The following is a 22,839-nucleotide window of genomic DNA, read 5'->3' as shown; positions in this document are numbered from 1 at the left end:
AAAGGTCAAATATTTCTGTAGTACTTGGTATTGTTCTAAGTTTGGTATATCCTTTTTTTGTTGTTGTGATATATGAGAGTGCCAGATCTAGGAATTAAGGCTATTACTGAGCTGGGCTATGAAAACTAATTTGTGTTAATGGATATTTTTATCCACTTTTTCAAATTCATTCTGATTTATGTCACTGTTGGGTTGAAGAAAGCTGGTTGAGTTGAAAACATTCAAATAGCTATTCACTTCTGTGTCAGTATGCCTGTAGCATTAAGAGCTAAGAAACATCTTTCAAAAATTAGTCTATTTAGCTGCATTCCTTTAAAACTGTATATTTTTTTCTACTAAAAATACTTCTAATTTTACTGTGAAATACTGTTTTATGCAAAAGAAATTTTAATCATTTTTTTAAAGATAATTCTTTTCCTAGTGAAGACCTACTAGTCATTTTCATAATTATAGTGAGACAGTTTCTACAACCACATGGCTGAATAGCAAATAAGCAAAAAGAATAGATAGATAACTTTTTAAAACAGCAAGATTCTGATTTCATGCAAATAGTTCCAGTAATAAAGCAGGCAGAACATTACAAAAACCTAGGAGTGCAAAAGTTTGGAGGCTGTGCTCTTTAAGGGCATCAAACTTTTATAAAGCCTGGTATTTCATTGTCTCTAAAATTGATCTTTTTTATAGTGCTTTGGTTTTAGCCTTCGCCACCACCTTTTCTACAGCTCTCAGTGGATCAATCTTTATGCAGATAATGATGCCCAAAGACTGAATGACACTTCAAGCTTCTTTGGCAAAGTTCTTTGTCTCTTGTGGTTAGGAGAACTCACAATTTGTGTGTGTGTGTTTAAAAGATAGTATCCTTTCTGTGTGGAAAAAGAGAAATAAGTGTGAAATTATTATCTGTCTATTGTCATAAATTATTGGCTGGCATTACTAAAATATGAAAATTACTATCCATTTGTCATTTTAAAGTAACCCTTTTTATTAAAAGAGTAATACATGCAGATTTAGGAGGTCTAAAAAATGAAAATAAGAAAATAAATCACCACCAATAACTGATAATAAAATCTTGATTCATTTTCTTCTAGTCTTTTTTTCTATTCATATGTTGATGAATATTTTCTACAAACATATTTTTTAAAAGTTATGGTCATGATATGTAGACAATTTGTGTGTAATCTGTTTTTGCTTTGTTTTGTTTTATACATTTTATACATTTAATGATATTTTTCCATGTCATTAAAATTTTTATTGACATCTTAGATAATAAAAGTATAATACATATCTTTTGCCATACAGAATCTTATAAATATTGATGTTGAATATTTTCCTTGTAAACCTAGAAAAAGTTGATCTTTCCAAAATACAGAACATTTAGCATGTGCCTAATTTTGAGATGTTTTATGTAAATTACTTTGTTTAGTTTTCATAACGTCCTGTGAACTTGGCATTAGTTCTTTAATATTTCAATTAGGAAGCTACCATTTAGAGAGCTAGGTGCATTGCATGGTCACAGGGCTGATATGTGACTGAGAATTTGAATAGCTGTTACTCCAAAGCCTTACTTCTAAACATTCAAAAATAATGCATTTCATGCAGTCACTTTGACAAATATATTTCACCATCTACTGAGTACTTGGATCTACAAACAAAAAAAGTGGTGTGGACTCTGTTATTGAACCTAATATATCTTAATCCATGTTTGATTTCCACATGAACACAGTATACATGTGTTTTATGTCATTACTTGCTGAAATTGTTAATTTTTATTCATTAAGGCTACCTTATTCATGAGTATTTTTAAATGTAAGAGATGAAAAAAACACATTAGATTCCATTTAGCACTATTTTGATAAACTAGCTTAAATTTAAACAATGCCAAAGTAGCTATACTTCTCTTGTATAACAAATTAGCTTTTATCTTTTGTAACTCACATACATTTTATAAGTCCTTTCTTAGGAGGTGGCAAAATAAAGAGGCTATTTTAGCTGAAATTGATTTTGTTTAAGTACATATGGTTGTTTACTTGTCCTAAATATTGATTAATACCATTAAATTATATACTTGGTATAATGCTGTTCAAAAAGGTATCAAATACCTGCTGAGTATTGGAATTGGCTTTTAGAATTTTTGAAGGATTAAAGTATTGTGGAGGGCTGTGTGAAGTATTTGAAATACTTGGAAAGTAGAGTTTTGGATTAACATTAAATCTATATTTAATTACAGATATAGTTTTAAAAGTCTCTCTTGAATTAACTTCAGGGTATTTGGAGGAACTCTTAGCACTTAGCAACCCTAAACCTGTAAGATATCCTGGTGACTTTTCTAATCGAGTACATTCTTTTTGTAGTGAGAGACTATAATACCAGAGGTTTTGCAAGGACTTATCTAAAGATTAGAATAAATTTACTCACAAGATTGCAAGTCACTCCAACAGGTTGGTATTAACTACTTTTTAAGTTTTAAATGTAATGATGAACCTCCAGCTCCTGCCCTGAATATAGGTGTCCTGTGTGTATCATCCATATACTTTTCATAATCAGTTTCTGTGAGGAAACATTTCATGAAACCTAATCAATGTACAAGGTTAGTTGTATTTGGGTTTTTTAAAAATAAAAATATAATATATAGTCTGTGCTTGGTTTGTACTATTTATAAGTTTATTTACTTCTCCCTTCTTTAGTGTACCTTTGGTATCATGGCGATATAATACTGTGTGAGTTACTTGCTGTAGAATCCTACATTTAGCTCTGTAGTCCTCTATCTTTTCATAATACACTAGCTATAGTTCCCTTATTGCATTTCCTACAGTATGTAATTATCTGTTTTCATGTCTGTCTCTGCAGTAGATTACTTTCTTCTGGAGAGTTGAAGCTGAGTCTCTGTTTTGTGTTCTCAGCCCCCAATGCAGTGGCTACTAACACTTTATTAAGCATTCAATAAATATTTGGCTTTTGAAGAAAAGTGTGAATTAATGAATGAACCATAGTTGTTGGAGCTTCCATTAAGGTAGTTACTGAATTTGGGATTTAGTTTTACTTCAGTTCAAATTTCAGGTGTTGAGCAATGATTAGTCTGCAGAGGCACACATATGGTTATGACAAAGACCTTGCATTTAAGGTGATCACAGTAACATTTTTGTAATTCTGAATTATGTTATAGAGGGGTTCTTTAGCACGAGGCAGGGGCAATGACACGAGAAGTTATTACACAGGCACTTACAAAGAATGAAAATAAGAAGTAAAATATTAACTAAAAAATGGGAGAGATTAAAACAATGTTAGAAAAAAGTGCTAAGAGTTGTGAGCATACATACACACAAACACAAAGCTATATATATTTAAATGATTGGTGGGATGGAAAGTGTAAGAGATGTTGCTTTTTTTAGTAAATGAAAGATGTCGAGCAATGCCCTCTGCCCCAGGATATTCCCAACTATCATGTTGAGTGCTTGTCTTTTAAAAAATCTTAGAATGTGGAGTGACTGCTGCCTCCATATGTGGTCAAGTCCTTTTGTGGTGTAACATAAGTTCAGGAACAATCTGGCTATGCTGTTAGGTATTTGCAAAGGTGAGGAGGATCCAGTCAACTCTATGTTGCAATCCCTACTCTTCTTAGGTTTTAGAATCTACCATAAAATACACTTAATAGGTATAACTGTTTAATAATCAGTATTACAGTATCAGTAAAATTTTGTGTCAAGTTAAACAGGTAAGAAAAATAAGTCAACTTTGATGGCAATAATAGTACACATCTTCATCATAACTGTTAGGTTGCTTGTTAGTTCAATATTTGTTCACCTGTTAAACTTAGAATGTTATTTATACTGTATTCTAATCATGCTCATGTTAAACCCCACTTATGTAGGGGAAAAGTGACCTAAATACAACAAAAGAATGTGATAAAGAAATATATAGTGTTGACTTCAGGTCACCATAATAATGAGTTGTTTATACCCTCTGTTGTGTTTTCTCCAGTTCTTTTACCAGTTACAATGATAAATTCTCTGAGGATAGATGAGCTTCACAATATATTGCTCTTTTTCTTAATTTTGTATAATTGGACATGTTATCTAATTTCTGGTACAGGGAGAATAGGGAGAGCCATACTGTGGTAAGACAAATAATACCAAAATCTCTTGACCCTGATGCCTAGGAAACAAATCCTTGAACATCGTGAATTAATAGTTTTTTAACCAGATTCCTTGCCAAATTCTGGATCTAACATTGAGATCTTGGGGAAATAATTTAATCTCTGTTCTAAAAGGAAAGTGAAGATAGCAATAGGTTTGTTGTGAGGATTATAATGAAGTAATCCGTATAAAACACTTAGAAGAGTATAAGGCACCAAGTAAATGCCCAATAAATGTTAGCTCGTCATTTATTAGTATAAAGTTCTCAAAATACATGGCTAATTTTATTTCTATTATTAACTTTCAGTACCAAATTTCTTCTTTTTTTTGAGGAGACCAAAAGCAATAGTAGTCAAAACTACTCTGAAAAGGTCCTGTTATGATTAGTGAAATGTTTAATTATCAGAGCTATTACATAGAAAATCAATTGAAATAAACTGCAGCGTATTAAAATAAGTTTGTTATAATTGGTTCGTCATTGCTTAGGGAAAGAAGAGAAAAACTTGCCCTCTTCCAGGTCTAGTGCTGGTCACTGGTCACTTTTGACAGAAGAATAACAGGTATTTGAAAGACATTGTCTCAGAAACCCTGGGGCAAAGCACCTCTTAATTAGACTCTATATTTATATTTCTGACAAGGGCTTTCACCTTTGATTTTCAGCAGTTTTATGCAAGAGAACAAACTAACGGAGAGCTAAGTGGGCTCAAACATTGCCCAGAGTTTGGGTATTTGGCCAAAAATTTCAGGTTAGTTTTTGTATTCAAATATATAGCTCTAAAATTTTAGCAAAATTAGGTTAGCTTTTTGCTCGGTCAGTTTCTATTGAAATTGCTCTGGCACATTTTGAAAATAGGTTTTCTAGTTGCTGAAAGTCCAGGTGTTTGAAGAAGACGGTAAGATGTAAAGCGGATTTTGGCTATCATTTGGAGGTAATTCTCTACTCTTCTGACCTCTTCCACTTGGTGGAGGCTGCATCTAACGTATCTCTTTGCAGGTAGTGAGCAATTAGGGATTTATGCATATAACTCCAAAATGACTTTTGCTTTTGATAAGGAAAAGTTTCTCTAGTAGTAATTTTAGACTGAGTGATGGGAGTAAGCAGGCATGGTAGTCCCAAATCCTTGATGTAATCTATATGGTGATTTTTAGAATGAGTCCTTGTAATATTGATCCTGGGAATAAAAATAGAAATGGATTTGGAGGTAAAAGTCCTTGGACTAGAGTCTTAACCTTCATCAGTATTTAGATTTATTTTATTTTGTGCTTTTTTACCTTTCTGCACTTAAGTTCTTCATGTAGAATATGAGAGAAATTAATCTTCTTTTTCATCTTACCTTCATGGAATGTCATAAGTGATAAGTGCCAAGTACTCTGTGCTGAATAAAAGTAGAATATTTGTTCTTTAATGTGTCAGACTATTATTTCTTACAGGGAACGTATTGAGTTTTTTGCTATTAATAAAACATTTGTTGAGGGTGAAACCTTTTCATGCACTATCTCATTTAATTATTTTTTTAAATTCACAAATATAAAACTACCATACAGAGAGAAATCCAGGTTAGATTAATTTTAAGCTACTATATCATATCTCTTAGAGGATTTATATTTATTCATGCACTCATTAACTGTTATTATATACTTAAGTAATCTGTTAAATGCTGAGGATATAGTAATGAGTGATATTGGACACATTTTCTGCCTTTCGTGATCAGGGCCATGACATTTAGATGTACATGTTGTGAACTGTTTGGCTGTAGAGTGCACATGTTAGGTGAATGGTATGCCCTGTCGATGTGCTGTATACCACTTGCAAGCCTCTGCATGGTGAATCTGCTCATGGCCCAACACTGTAATTTCTCTTACCAACTTCTGACCATGAGAATCTAGGCCTGATTGTGTGTGTATGTGTTTGTGTGCATTTGTGTGTGTATATACATTTGCCCACATATATGAGCATCAGTATGATTCCATGTCCAGTGCTGGCGATATAAAACAGTTGCCCTCTGAATCATGGTTGAATAATGACCAAGTTGTGTTAGAAAATGTGATATTATTATTGATCTTGGCCTGTTGCTAAAAATTGCCTATTTAGAGATAAACTTATCATTTTGGAAGTGATAACCTTCATGTTCTCTGTATTATCCCTGACTCCATTCCTGAGAAATTTATCAAATTTTGTCGTATTTATTGTAATTTGTCTGTTCCCCAGGAAAAATCCTCAAGTTAAGTTAAAATGAAGATTTCTTCTGGTTACCTTTGATAAATGCTATATAAAAGTGAATTTGAAATGATTATGAGGTGTTTCTTTTCATTTCATTCAGGTGGATCTGGGTTGGGTTGATTTAGTATGCTGGTAGACCCTGGTAAAGTGATAAGTATTTGCTTTGAAACAAGAAGATGTGCAGTTGTTAGTGTTGTTGGTACATGGAACCAAGAATAAATATGCTAGGAAGTCTAGCAATGAAGTTGCTCTAGTTCTGTATAATCATTTGCATTTCTTCCGCTATACTGATGTATTTCTAAAGCATGCACTAACCATTAAAATATTTCAATTTTTACTTCCTATGTTAGCATGTTTGAATTGTAAAATAAACTTAGTTATTTGAAGCAGTCTGTTTTATAGCTTCCACCATCAAGGCGTATTTATAGTAATTATACTTTAGTACTTAGCATTCATGCTCTGAATCTCAGTAATACCCAATATTTGTTAAAACTAAAAAAAAAAAAAAAAGGATGACAAATTTCCTCCACAGTTTAGTGCAATCACCAGAGTCTAGGAACTAATGGCTATAATTTTTGTTAGCTAAATTGTATGCAGTAGCTTCAACTCTATCTTGTAATCATTATTCTAAGAAAAAATTGAGAAGGCCCTGGGTTTCAAACCCCATTTATTTTTCTGGTGTTTTAGTTGCAGAGAGCTGATTGCACTCTAGCTAACTTAGGCCAAAAAGTATTTATTAAGTATAATAGATAGCTCACAGATTGCCTGGGTGGGCTGAGCTTCTAGGAATGCTTCCCAGTCACACCATAGCGTAGAGCTGCCCAGGGAGATGCTGTCCTGCCATAGATCTGGAGTTCAGAATCAGGAAGCTGCCATGTAGTTGTAGAGTCTAGCTGCACCACCTCTGCATGATCCATGCTGGTCAAGTAAGATCATCAGCATGCATGATCTATACTGGTCAAATAAGATCATCAGCACACGTTCTATATCCCCATTGATCTCAGGTCACACGATGTCTGGTTGTGTAAGCTGGATTCACATATGGAACCCTAGCCATGAGATGATCTAGGAAATGCAGCTTGAAAAACACAATAAAAATTCCTCATGACACGTTATCATCATTGGTTTCTGCAAACCTATTTCTTATTTTAAAAATTTAATCTGTTTAATCTCCACCACATTATCTCCCATAGTCAACATCCTCTTGTGTATGTGTTCTTGCAAAATGTGTGTTCTGTATAGTGTTGCTTATATTTTTAATTTACATATATCTGTTTATCTTTCTCATTAAGCACCTTTTTTGTTTTTAAAGATTCATTCATCATTTGTCCATTTGAACTAATTGGTTGTTTCTAACTGCTGCATATTACTCCCTAGTGTGTATTTTACCAAACTAACCTCTTTCCCATTGATTGGCAGGTTGCCTCCAACTGATCATGGCCAAATCCACTGGGACCTTCATGAGTATTCTTTGAAATATACATCTAGAAGGGGAATTGCTGGGTCACTGGGTTTTCATGTATTTCATTTCATTAAGTACTGTCAGGTTACTTTTCAAATGTGTGTACCAGTCTACACCCAACAGTGTATAAAGAATCCGTTACCATCACTTACTTGCTAATACTTGCTAAAATTTAGTTTTTTAATTTTTACAAAAATTGTTATAGTGATATTTCATTTTTTTAAATTTAAATTTCATTTCTCTAATCTAATGATGAAAATGTAGTTTTTAGTTCTCCAGTCTCTGTAATTTAGAATGGTATTATGAAGATTTTGAGTGAGCTGATCAAGAGGATCTGCTACAGTCTTTTTGGCCACAATCTACCCTATTAGAATTTCAGCCACTGTTGTAGCATCATCAACATGCTCCTGCATAACATGATGAAACTGCTCCTCATGAAAATGAATATTTGCTAACCTACTCCATTAAGGGGAGAGAGTCAAAGTCTCATCGGCCCCTCCCCCATCTTTGGGCGATATGCCGTACATTGTATGATTCCTTGTGGAATAGTCACCTATAAATTAATATATTGCTATATAATTATTTGCCCCCAATGCATTCAATAAACATTAAAAAATATTGCCTCAGTTTGCCAGGGTTGCTGTAACAAATACTATAGATTGGGTGGCTTATGTAATAGGAACTTATCTCAGTTTTGGAGGCTAGAAGTTCAAAATAAAGGTGTCAGCAGAATCATGTTTTTCTGAAGTCTATAGTGTTCTGGTGGTGGCTTGCTGGCAATTCATAATTCAGTCTTGACTCCATTATCTGGCCATCTCTTTCCTGTCTCCTACTGTGTCTGAATTTCCTCTGCTTCTAAGGACTTCATTCATATTTGATTAAGGCCCACTTTGATTCAGTTTGTCCTCACCTTAACTTATTACATTTTTAAAGATCCTGTTTACAAATGTGTTCACATTCACAGGATCAGGAATTAGGAATAGAGTATGTCTCTGTGGGGAACTTGATTCAGCCCATGACAGTTCACCATCTGGACTCAAAAAAGATATGTTCTTCCCACATACAAAATACATTAATCCTGTCCCAACATTCCAAAAGCCTTAATCCATTTCAGTAACAACTCTAAATCCCAAATCTCATCTGAATCAGTCATGGGCGTGGTCCATCCTGGGGCAAAATTCCTCTCCATCTGTGAACCCATGAAATCAAGAAAACAAGTAATCTGCTTTAAAATTCAATGGTGGGCCAGGCACAGGATAGATATTTCAATATTAGAAGGAAGTAGTTGGAAGAAAAAAAGGGATCACAGGTCCCAGCAAGTCCAAAACCCAAGAGGCAAGTTCCATTAGATTCTTTTTTTTTTTAAACTGAGATTGTTCACATACCATTCAGTTATCCAAAGATCCAAAGTGTACAATCAGTTGCCCCTGGTACCATCATACAGCTGTACATCCATCACCAGTTTTTTTTTTTTTTTCAATTTTTAGAACATGTTCATTACTCCAGAAAAAAAAAACAAAAAGAGAAAACTCAAACCCTTCCATACCCCGAAACACCCCCTCTCCATTGTTGACTCATAGTATTGGTATAGTACATTTGTTACTGTTGATGAAAGAATGTAAAAATACTAACTGTAGTATATAGTTTGCAATAGGTATATATTTTTCCCTATATGCCCCTCTATTATTAACTTCTAGTTATTGTGTCATACATTTGTTCTTGTTCATGAAAGAGATTTCTAATATTTGTACAGTTAATCACGGACATTGCCCACTGCAAGGTTCACTGTTCCATACATTCCCATTTTTTAACCTCCAACTTTCCTTCTGGTGACATATGTGACTCTGAGCTTCCCCTTTCTACCACATTCATGCACCTTTCAGCACTGTCAGTTATTCTAACAATGTGCTACCATCATCTCTGTCCATTTCCAGACATTTAAGTTCAACCTAATTGGACGTTCTGCTCATAATAAGCAACCACTCCCCATTTTTTAGCCTCGTTCTATACCCTGGTAACTTATATTTCATGTCTATGAGTTTACATATTATAATTAGTTCATATCAGTGAGACCCTGCAATATTTGTCCTTATGTGTCTGACTTATTTCGCTCAATATAGGGCCCTCAAGGTTTCTTCATCAACCCATTTTTTTTTAAGACTGTTTTGTTCACAAACCATACATTCCATCCCAAGTAAATAATCAGTGGTTTCCTGTATAGTCACGTATTTATGTATTCAGCACCATCACCACTATCTATATAAAGACATCTCCATTTCTTCCACAACGTAGGAGGAAGAGTCAAAGAAGGTAGAGAGACAAAAGAAAAAGAAAGAGAAAAAACAAACTAAAACAACAACAAAAACAAACATGACAGCTAGGAAGCAACAAAAGGGAAGACAGCATTAAACAAAAGTAGAATAGTCAGACAACATCACCAATGCCAAGAGTCCCATACCCCTCCCTGAAGTCCCCCTCTTATATGCATTTGGCTTTGGTATATTGCCTTTGTTACAATAAAGAAAGCATAATGCAATGTTTCTGTTAATTATAGTCTCTAGCTTGCATTGATTATATTTTTACCCCAATACCTCCTTATTTTTAACACCTTGGAAGGTTGACATTCATTTGTTCTCCCTCATGAAGAAACATATTTGTACATTTTATCATAATTGTTGAGCATTCTAGATTTTGCTGAGTTATACAGTCCCAGTATTTATCTTCCCTCTTTTCTTGTGGTGTCCCAAATGCTCCTAATCTTCCTCTTTCAACCATACTCATAGTGATCTTTGTTTAGTGTGCTTACATTGCTGTGCTACCATCACCCAAAATTGTGTTCCAAACCTTTCACCCCTGTCTTTTCCTATGTGTCTTAGTAGTGCTCCCTTTAGTATTTCCTGTAGAGCAGGGATCTTGTTCACAAACTCTGTCACTGTCTGTTTGTCAGAGAATATTTTAAGCTCTCCCTCATATTTGAAGGACAGTTTTGCCAGATATAGGATTCTTGGTTGGTGGTTTTTCTCTTTCAGTATCTTAAATATGTCACACCACTTCTTTCTTGCTCCATGGTTTTTGCTTAGAAATCTGCATGTAGTCTTATCAAGCTTCCTTTGTATGTGAATGATAGCTTTTCTCTTGCTGCTTTCAGGATTCTCTCTTTGTCTTTGAAGTTTGGTAATCTGATTATTAGGTATCTTGGCATAGGCCTATTCAGATCTATTCTGTTTGGGGTACGCTGTGCTTCTTAGATCTGTAATTTTATGTCTTTCATAAGAGATGGGAAATTTTCATTGATAATTTCCTCTATTATTGCTCCTGCCCCTTTTCCCTTTTCTTCTCCTTCTGGGAAACCCATGACATGTATATTCATGAATTTCATGTTGTCATTTAGTTCTCTGAGATGTTGCTCATATTTTTCCATTCTTTTCCCTATATTTTCTTTTGTGTGTAGGATTTCAGGTGTCTTGTTCTCCAGTTCTTGAGTGTTTTCTTCTGCCTCTTGAGATCTGCTATTGTATGTATCCATTGTGTCTTTCATCTGTTGTGCTGTGCCTTTCATTTCCATATATTCTGTCAGTTTTTTTTTCAAACTTTCGATTTCTACCTTATGTACACCCAGTGTTTTCATTATATGCTTCATCTCTTTGCCATATCTTCTGTAAACTTTTTGAATTGATTTAGCATTAGTTGTTTCATTTCCTGTATCTCAGTTAAGTGTAAGTTCGTTCCTTTGACTACACCATAACTTTGTTTTCTTAGTGTAGGTTGTAGCTTTCTGTTGTCTGTGCATCTTGTTTCCTTGGTTACCCCAATCAGCTTTTCCCAGACCAGAACAGTCTCAGGTCCCAGAGGGTGGCTATATTCAGTATCAGGTTTCCCTGAGGGTGTGTCTTAGAAGATTGACACACCCTGTGAGGCATCAAGCCACTGTGCTTTTCCTAAGCTGCCCAGCAGGTGGCGCCTGTCAGCCTGTAGCTCCTAACTGATGTAAGGAGGTGTGGCCTCCTTAGTTTCTCTTTGGGCTGTTTCCCCCCCAGGCTCTGGTGTCTGGTTCTGAATGGGAGGCGGGTTGTAGTGCTGGGCACCATCTCCTTCCTCTTAGGGAAGATACACCCCCTAGGGAGTTATCATCTGCATTTAAATAGGTCCTTTGTCTCTCTGACTCTTTTATCTCCACCCTTGTCTGGGTAAGGGTGCTACGAACTGAAAATGGCTGAGGTTTTCTCCACTGAGCCACTCAGGTTGAGAAAGTGAAAAAGGGACAGAAAGTCCCCTTTCAAGGCCCATCCATGGCCCCCATTTTCACCCATTGGCCAGAGATAGCACCTGATCCTCTGGGCTCCCCCTCCCAGGACAGACAGGTCCCCTGGATCTTCAAGGTCCATCATCACTAAAAGCCTCTGTCTGCTTGTTGGGGATTTGCAGCTTGCATTGACCAGTCCACATTTGCCAATTAAAACCCCAGTTGGAGCTGGACTAAGGTATATTTGCTTGTTCATAGAGTGCTGCTCTCTATCACAGCAAGGCTTTGCAGTTCCGGCTGCCATGGGGGGAGGGGGATCCTGGCTCGGGTCTGCAGTTTTTACTTACAGATTTTATGCTGTGATCTCAGGCATTCCTCCCAATCCAGGTTGGTGTATGATGTGTGGACAGTCACGGTTGTCCCCCAGCAATTAATCTGCATCATTTACTAGTTGTTCCTGATTGTTTATTAGTTGCTCCAGGGGTACTAAATAACTTCCACTCCTCTCTATCTTCTGTCTGTCAAGTTCCATTAGATTTTAAGACTTGAGAGGGATCTTTGGATTAATGCTTTATTCTCTAGGTATGCTGAACTACCAGCCCCACACTTTCCAAACACATAGGCTGCGGCACACTCTTTCCAAACACTGAGGTGGTGGCCATGATCTCCCTGAACAGCTGGGTGGAGGCCTCCCTTGTCCAAAAGCTTGGGTAGGCCCACCCTCTCCAAAGGCTGGGGTTGGCCTGCCCTTCCAGTCCAGACTGGCAGAGTTTCTGCTGATACAGAATTTCTAAAAATCTTGTTGGTCTTCCATGCACTTCAAGGGGGCCTAAGCTAGCAGACCAAAGGATCTTCCACAGCTCTTTCCTTGTTAATGCACCTCCATTCCTGACTTCCTCTGAGATAGCTGATGGATTGATGAGTCTTACACCTAATGTCTTAAGTGCACAGTTGTTCAGCCACATGATCAGCCCTTTTTCTGGGGCAGGCTATCTGGACAGGCTGAGAATTTTCCAAATCATCAAGTGCTGGTTCCTTTTTGCTTAACAGTTCAGTCCTTAATTTACCTATTTTCTCTTACATTTTGCTACAAGCAACAAGAAGAAACAAGGCTGCACCCTCCACACTTTGCTTGGAAATCTCTTCAGTAAATTTCCACGTTCATTGCTTATGACATGTGACATCAGAACTCAATTTCACCCAGTTCTCTGCCACTTTATAACAACAAATGCCTTTCTTCCGGTTTTAAATAACATATTCATCATTTCCTTCTAATCCCTCACCAGAACTGTCTTTAATGTCCATATTTCTACCAACAATTTCTTTCAAGGCAACTAGGCTTTTACTTATAAGTGCCTCAGAATTCTTCCAGCTTCTATCCATTATGCAACTTCAAAGTCACTTCCACATTTTTAGGTATTGTTAAAACAGCATCCTCCTTCCCAGTACCCAAAACTCTCCTAGTTTGCCAGTGCTACTATAAAAAATAACACTGACTAGTTGGCCTAAACAACAGGAACTTATTTTCTCACAGTTTTGGAGGCTAGACGTCCCACATCAAGGTGTTGGCAGGATCACGCCTTTTCTGAAGTCTGTAGTGTTCTGTTGATGCTTGTGGACATTCCATAACTGAATTTCTGTTTCTGTCACATGGCCATATGTCTCCTTTGAGCTCCTCCTCCCAAATGTGTCCAAATTTCCTCTGCTTATAAGTAAGGACTTAAGGATTAATGCAAACCCTGATTCAGTTTGGCCTTACCTTAGCTGATAACATCTTCAGAGACCATATTTACAAATGGGTTCATATTCATAGGACCAGGAGTTAGAATTTAAACATGTCTTGGGGGTGGGGTGGGGAGCAGGATTCAATCCATAACAAATAGGAACAGGGTAATTTCAGAAGGCTTTTGTCTAAGAATGGTAGAATGGAATGGCACAGCAGCCCCAGGTCCCTTTATTGTCGATAGATAAATTCCTTGTTAAACCTATCGGGTAGCACCTGATCCTGCCATTCAGTGATACTCCTTTGTCCATTTCTTGTCCTTTCTGGTCCTTTCTATGTGTTCTGGGAGATTATTTCCTGTTAATTGTACCCTGTGGCCCATACAAGGTAGACTTTAAGCAGTATATCCTCTTTACAGCTGCATGGATTTCACAGCTCATTTCCAAATTCTGCAGGTTCAGGGGCTTGGGTATTGCTTTAGGGATTAAATAGCCACAGGCTGATTATGGCCAGTCTTGCAATTTCTTTAGTGAAATAATTCCTTCAAAATCATAGTGTACTCTTGGTCAGTTTCATGACGGAAAAAGGGCAACCAGACTGTTGTGTAATGTAGTTTTTAGGCCCAATGACTATTTTATGGTTCCTGTGAATCATCCATCCCTTTTCTTAAATTAATGGCTTAAGGCCAACTTTGTCAGCAGGGTAGTTGCCTTTGTGTGACAGTCATACTTCTTGCCTAAGCTGCAGTTTTGTAATCACACTTAGATTTTATTGTTGCTGTTGTTTTCTAACATATTTTTATATTATGTTATATTATAACAATTTTTATATTATAACAATTTTTAAAATAATGAAAAAGGAAAGATTAAAAAAAATCTCCAATATATTCATTTCCTTCATTCAACAATAATCAAAGTATTGCATCATATATCAGATTTTTGTGCTGAAGCATTTTAAAGCAAATCCAAAGTGTTATTTTACCCCTACATACTTTAATACATTTAAAAATGGATATTTTCTTATATAATCACTACTCTACTATCAATTCTAACAGAAAAACAATTTTTTTGGCATTATTGATACTTCTTCATAACGATTTCCAAGATTGTCTCACAAATATTTTTCTCAGGTTTTTGTTTTTTTTTTTTTTAATTCAGGAAAGTAAATTTTATTTTTATGTAACTTGTCTCTTATTATAGGATATGTTCCTCATCTCTCTCTCTCTCCCTTTCTCTGGGTCTCTCTCTTTACATGTAATGCTTTTGACTTGCTACAGAAGCAGGGTCTGTTGACCTGAGTAATGCCCCATACCTTGGATAAGACTGCTTGTTTTCTTGTGGTGTCATGTCCTCTATAGTTTCAGTAAGTTGACATTAACTCTAGCTTGAATATATTCAGGTTCTCTTGTTCCTGGTGAGAATATTCTGTGTGGTCCATTTTGCATACAATGTCCAGCTATTGCCTTTTTAATAATACTTAGATTAATCAACAGGTATGAGTGGTGTCAGTCTGATCTTTCCATTAGTTCTGATTAAACTTTCATCTAATGGTTTTATCATTGATGATCATTGCCTGATTCAAATATTACTTTAGGAAATGCAAACTTTTGATTTCCTAATTTTATAATTTCTTCCAGATTTGCTGGCTAGAATTTGTAATGAGCTTTTTCTTAAGGAAATATAGTTCATAGAGGAAATGTTTCCTATCAACGTGGGGGTTCTCTGCCCGATGTGCATAGCAGCCAAACTATGACACCAGGTTTTCAGAGGGAGAAAGTTTTATTGCAAGGAGAACAGAAGGCCTCTGAGCCTTAAATCTGTCTCCCCAAACTGCAGTAACTCTGAGTTTTATAGTATTCAAAGACAGGCAGATTTAGGATAATGAGTATAATGGCTTGAGATGACAAAGTTAGAGATAGTCAAATTATTAAATGTGCAGATTGATTACATGCTTAGTCATAGAACACATGTAAGAAGTGGCCTTAACATGATGATGGGTGTGCTTTTTAGTATTATAATGAGGTATAGGTCACCTCTAGATTAAGGTTTAAGCTATTGCACATATCAGGTGGGCCAATTTTGGTTAGAACTAGCTTTGTCTAGTAAGATAGCTTAGGAATTGGAATGGGTTAGTTCTGAGCTGACTCAGGTTCCTTCATTAATGAACATTAAGGGGCTGTCTACAAAATCACAAGACTTCAAATTTGGAAAACAAGATAAGGGGGTACAAATGGGGCCAGTCATGAGTTATCGTGAGGCTTTACAGTCAGAAGGCTAAGATGATATAGTAATACAATACAGTGTCATCATCAAAGATCAAGGCATCTACATTATAGTTCAGTGAATTTCAGTAGTTTCAGTATTTACTTTTGACTACTCCACAGTACACTAGAAAGTAAAGACATCTTTATAATGATTCAGTAATTATAATCATTTGTTACCTCTGAAGTCTAGGTTACAGAAAGGCAGGGCAAATGCATAATTTTTTCTCATTTATCGCCATTTTTCAGAGTAAGGAGTTGGTTTCCTAGTAACTTCCAATGATAGTGAGTTGTTGTTATTATTTTCTGTGTTTTGGTGCTTTCCTTTCCTCTTTTCCCTCATCATCATAGACCTCCTCCTTTTCTGCTTCCTATTCTTCTCTGTCTCTGCTTCTGCCTTTCTGTCTTTCTCTCAAGTAGTTCTGAAATCATGGATTTTTATATATCCCATTGTTTTAGCCACTGGTATTTATTATTTTGCATGCTCAAACTGTCCAGTTTTTGGTCAATGAGAAACTTGGTGCTTTTTTGACACACCCCATTTGAGGATTGTTGCTCTTGTGTAGTTACAACTTTTAACTGCTTTGGCTTGTGGTATAGAAACAGTGGAATTTTCAGCTCCACATGTTTCCAAGTTCTGGGACACTCTTTCAGTTTCTATTGCAGGCTGCAGGCTAAGGGGAGAAAGAACATCTTCCTTAGAAGAGCTGTGTTCTCTTCTAGTTCTTCTGACAGGTTTGCTAGGTGGTTCTTTTTTCATCTTTCTCATAAGACTTTGCTGATAGAGGCAGGAAGCATGTAATACACTAACTTTCTAAAATTTCCTAGCGTTTTATCTCATACTATAGCTTTAGTTGGTATGTGATCTGCTTCTAAGGTACAGCAGATCATAATTTGACCAAATGCTGACCATCACATAATTTGTGCCTACTTTCCTATCTGTAATATCTTTATCCTTGTGGCCTGTCACCTGACTGCCTTCCTGCTGTATTAAACCCATACCACATTTTAGTTTTTTTTTTTTTTTTAATTGCAGCTAGGTACTGTAATCTCTAGTAGTCATATTTCTTTGCATTCAACTGAATGCACTCTAGTTAGTTCAAGCAGAAGTATGTATATGGGCATACATATCTCATAGAATCATAGGAAGCCTGAGAAATGGACTCCAGGCTAAGCTCCTAGGTAAGGCTTCAAACCACACAGTAGAACTGGCCATCAAAGGAGCCACTGCCTTTGCCCCAATCAGGAAATATAGAATAAAGAAGCTGCCAGCACAGCTGAAGAGTCTTCCCCTTCAGCAATAACATGGATGTCCTGCACCCTGTCTCACCTGAATTCTGAATTGAAGTCTGTGAGAGGACAACTGATTGGGGCAACACGGACCCCTCCCAGAAGTCCAATTCAGCAGAATTAAGATATTTAGATTTTAGCCATGTAGCCTCCATATGCTAATATTCATCAGGTGCATCCACTGTGCCCCACACACTCCTTGTCTCCTTTGAATTTGGGAAGAACATTTGAAAGGTGATTAAAGTACCTACAAATATATTCATATTCTTACACATCTCATGTCTGCAAGGATATCACTGCTTTGTAGAAGCTTTAGTGATGGCATTTCCTTATTTCCTGATGACTGTGTAATAGAAATAGGGCTTGTAATTTTAATCTCATAATTTTCTCTACTTATTTGGAAGTTATCAATGAGGAAAAAGTACGAAAAGGATATCAGTTTGGAAAATAAAAAATACACTTAGGGATATTTATATTGTAGAAGTATGTAAGTTTGAAAATATGCATATTGGATTCCAGGATAAAAGAATATCTGCTAAAATGCCGGACTATCATAAAATGCCGGACAATCATATGCACATTAAAAGTGCATATGGATAGAAAGATTAAAGAGAGAGGATCTTGGCTTCCCTGTTGCTTCTGCCATTCTCTAGTTATTGACTTTGTGCAAGTCATTTAAGTACTCTGAGATTATTTCCCCATGTCCTATCTGATGAATAATCTGAGCATAAATGAGATGATACGTCTAAGATGTTTTAGCTCCTGAGTTGAATTTTACTATATAAATTGTACCAGTAACTACAAGACATAAATTGCTTGAGGTGAAATGCAGGGAAGAAGTTGACTAAGCTATCATCTCATCTCCTCCGTAACAGGTAGGAAGCAGCTAAAGGTTCTAACCCAGCTACTTGCCAGATGAACAATTATTGCTTGGCATTGGAATTTGACTTTAAGTCAGTGAAGTGTGAGGCCTAGGGCAAATATAGAAAAATTATAGGCAATATTAATGCCTGTAATTGTAACAAATAATTCCCACAAAAGTCCATGAATGACAGGAATTACTAGGTGATTTTAACTTCCCAGAGAAATTTATGGTAAAACATGAGGAGCCTGTCTAGGCCAATCAAGGTAAGAGGGTAGTTATTAGATCTGCCCTATATGGTGAGGTCTCACACTTTGACATATAGTACTATTTCTGGATTGTTGTAGTGAAGGGTGCTATTAGGTGCATTTTGTAAATGAAATAAAAACTGGTAATTTCTTTGGCTAAAGAAGATGTACTATCCATCTCTTATGCACTAAAGCCTCACACTGTGACTGGCATCAAATCATCACTTAACAAATGTTTGTTGATTTAATTAGGGAGGCTGTATGACGGGTGAGTAGAGAAATCTTATGACTGAATTTAAGGATGACAGCTGTGGAGTAAACAAGGAACTGGTTCACATACTAACCCAGCTACTTAATAGCTGTGTGACTTTGAGCAAGTTTTTTTTTTCTCCAAACTTTAGTTCCTTTTGTTTAACAATATTAGAATAATAGTATGTATTTCAGAGGGTTGGTCTATGAATTAAATGGTGTGATGTACATAAAGCACCTGACACAGTACCTTATTCAAAATCAAAGTTTAATAAGGTTAACTATTTCACTTATTTATAAAGAGCAATGGCAGTACAGAAGAGGTGATAATTGCCAAAACTGGATGTAGGTTTCAGGGAAGGCATAAGAGAGGAGGTGACATTTGCAAATTGTTACAGGAACTGTGGGCATCCAGGTAAGTGATGGAGTGGGAGTTTGAGAGCCTTCCTAGGCATGGCAATGTTCAAAGTATTAGTTTTATTTAGAAAAGTATTAGGGAATGTATTTGGAAAAAACCTGGAAATGTAGACAGACAAAAGATGATGCAGCATTTTAGCAATCAGACTAAAGAATTTAAACTAGAATTTGATATGATCAAAAGAGAATTTTCAAAAAGCAACTATGGCTGCAGAGTGACATTGGTGGAGAAGCTAAAATGACTTGGCTAGTTGGTGGCTGTTGGTAAGTTCAGGCTAGGGATGAGCCAATGTGCTCTAGTGGAGATGGGGAGAAAGGGATGAATTCTAGTTCTATGTAGCTGGCATACTCAACTGAATTTTGGAAGGAAGGCATTAGAAAATCTGACATCAATCCTGTGATTCATTTACCACTTTACCAGGTGGATGCCTTGTGAGAAAGAAAAGGCGGCAGGTGTCCTAGTCTAATCTTACCAACTGGATCTCCAAACAAACACTTCAACAATGTTTCAAGGAGAAAATGACCTCATAGTAAATAAGTGCAGAATCTATGAGTCATGGCTCCCTGGGGGACATCATACAAGATATGCATTTCTCTGAGGATATAAAGTGTAGAAGTTTATGTGAGCCTGTCTTTGTGGGGAGTTCCATAAAACCTCCTTTGGAGATCTCATCAGTTATTATGGGCCAGAGAGTGAATGTTCCATGTGGGAAAGAAGTATCTGGAAGCCATGTGGGATATCCCAGACCTCTCTTTGCTTTGACTTGAAATTATCAGTGGCACTTGATACTCTGATCTCTGATTCGTTATGAGTCTGATTTGATAATCTGATCCTTCTCTTAGCTCAAACTTTGTGACCTGTTGGATGTAGGGATGAGGGAGAAAGAGATATAGAGGATGATTCTAGAGTTGGTAATGGCTTTATCTGAGATAGGGTATACTGGAGGAGTAAGGATCCCCATCCCTATGGAAGAGATAAGCTCAGTTTTGGACCCATTAAATTTGAGGTATCTGTGTAACTTTCAGGTGGAAATTTCCCCTATATAGGTTCTGGAGATTAGATGAATGATTCGGAGATTGTAGAGCAAGAGAACTGTGCTAAGCGCAGATAAAGAGGAACCTGGAAATAAGATTAGTTTGATGTTAGAAGTGTCAGATGAGAGAAGTGGTTATGGAAACTATATGAACAAGTCATAAGCACAAGGATGTGAATATTTAGGAGCATAAATGCTGCAGAGTTGACTATAGATTAAGACTAAAAGGTGTCAACTGGATTTACCAATTAGGAACTCATTAGTGACCTTAGAGATAATTTTAAAAATTATAAATTTTTAGTGGTAACAAGTCACATGACTGGGAGATAGTCTCTGGTGTGGAAGCAGTAGTAGAGAGGGTGGACAATGGGCTTGATCCATGCTTGTGGATTTTTAGTGTGGGTAATATGAAGAATGCAGAGCCAGTCAAGGATTCTAACAAAAGAGTGGTTGATGCAGCCAGTTACTTCTAGCATGAGTAAAAAATTCAAAAATGCTATGATAGTCTAAGGCACTTGTTAACAGTATTACTCAGGATGTTGGTTAAAATAGAATATCTTTCCTTACTTAATAATATCTGTGGGGGATGGTACTTGGGAATATACTTAAGAAGCTTTTCAGATTAACGTTTAAGAACTTGTCTAATTATAAGCAAGTAGATTCTGAGAAAAATTAAGGTCTTGCTAAAATATTAAGTGGAAAAAATCAGGACAGAGATCTGTATGCTTAGAATGCTGTTTAAAAAGAAGCAAATAAATGTTCATGCATTAAAAAGATTGGAAGAAAATCCATTTATATTTTTCAGTAGTTTTCTCTGGATTGTAGGATAATGGGTATTTAAATAACTTTCATTCTTTCTTACATTTTGTAAATCTTTTTAATTGCAGCTTACATTTCTTTATAATTAAAATAAATCCAGTTATTAAAAATTGCAAGCCAATAAATGATATATATTTCTGTATATTGGATTATAGATACAGATATAGAGAGTTGGCATACTGTCTTAAAGAGCTGTTTAATAAGAACAGAAAGATATTTTATACCTGAATTAGGTATAGAGGGAAAGCTGTCTCAGAGGAACATGGGATAAAGCAGAACTTCATTTGTGAAAAAAAAATCCATGTACTTCAGAATTTTATCTTGGATGGCACATGCTCTAATACCTCAGAGACTACAGAGGCTCACGCTTTCAACTTTTACTGTTTCTTGACCAAGAGTTAAACTGTCCAAGTGCCATGACACAAATAAAAAATTACAGATTACTTTGTAGAATCATCATGGCAATGTGGAGGGAATATCAGTCTGTAAAAGCTTGAAGTCACAAATATGGCTGGGTTAGGAATACCTCAAGTGCCACCAAACATCACCTTAGAGAAATGACTGAAATCTGCCATAGAGTACTGGCCACCTAGGAGTATATCTGTCAAAAGTTATTTTATTAAAATTGGATACAGGAGATGACAATATTCTTTGGAATACATAGACTAAGGCATTTTTTTATTGAGCTTTTGACAAAGCTGGGTGTTATGTAAAACATTGTTAGAATTCAGTTACTGGTTAAAGTAGGGGTATTTATTGATCAATAATTACAAACTAGATTATTTAAAGAGGCTGTCAATGTGTATTTATCATAGATAGCCTCCTTACCTTCAAGGAGCTTACAGTGTGAGTGGGGAGACAAAATCAATAAGACCATCCATTATCCTGAGGATAATGGCAAATATTAAAGCCACTGAAGCAAGGAAAGATTTGAAGGAAGGGAGTGGATTATAGCAAGAAAGTCTTCTGGGAGGTAGTCACAAGAGTTTAAGCATGAGATGGTCCTAGCTTGAATTGAGCTGATGATGATGGAAATAGAAAAGAAGGGATAGATATGAGGGACACTTTGAAGAAATTATCACCAGATCTTGTGGACAGGTGATTATTGAATACAAGGGAAGTGGGAAGGGGAGAGTAAAAGGTGACTTTAACTCATAGGAATATCAAAGATTAAGAAGGGCTGACTCAGAGGTGGGAGGAAATTGATGAGTCTAGTTTATTATGCCAACTTGGTAGCCATACCATGAGAATTTTTGCTTTTCTTTGAAACCTGCCTTTGTGGAAGGGGGTTTACCAATAAACATTCTAGATAGAAAGATGACCAAGGTGAGACTCCAGTGTTAGAGATGGGGCAAATTTTGGCTCTAAATATTTTTCTAGTCACTAACGCAGGACAACAAAGATAGACCATATGCCGTATACACACAACTGCTCTACTTTTTTTTTTTTTTTTTTTTTAAGCACAACCATATGGGAGGAGATAACCAGTCTCTCCCTTCATATATATTCTTTTTTATTTTCTTGTTACACCTTCCCCAAAACAGACATTCAACAGTAGTTAGAATGGCCATCTCCCAACATTTAAAAAAGCCACACCCCTCAATGGGTGAACAAAGTAAAGAGTAGTGACCTAGAGTTCAGCTGAGTAAGCCACTGTGGAGACTTAAGTGGTGAGGTCTTCCAATTTCAGAGTGATGTGTCTTCAACTTGTACCATCATTTTAGTGGAAAAACATAATTTAAATTTGGTGAAATGAGATTCATCTCCAGACAGGATTAGTAACAGCATTCACTGAATTTCACGTTCTTTTGTGAACTGTGAAGAAAATGAATGGTAGCTAGAAGATCAATGGGATTCCAGCTCCAGCTGCAGATGGAA

The 22,839-nt window shown here is 36.2% G+C and overlaps 1 protein-coding gene across 1 annotated transcript in view; it reads left to right on the top strand.

The window, feature by feature from the left end:
- KCTD8 (potassium channel tetramerization domain containing 8) overlaps positions 1–22,839 on the top strand; it is a 290,621-nt gene that overhangs the window by 5,288 nt on the left and 262,494 nt on the right. The gene's annotated exons all lie outside the window — the stretch shown is intronic.

The sequence above is a fragment of the Choloepus didactylus genome, chromosome 3 (assembly GCF_015220235.1).
Source record: "Choloepus didactylus isolate mChoDid1 chromosome 3, mChoDid1.pri, whole genome shotgun sequence".
Taxonomy (NCBI): domain Eukaryota; kingdom Metazoa; phylum Chordata; class Mammalia; order Pilosa; family Megalonychidae; genus Choloepus; species Choloepus didactylus.
This window is presented reverse-complemented; position numbering and strand designations above follow the sequence as displayed.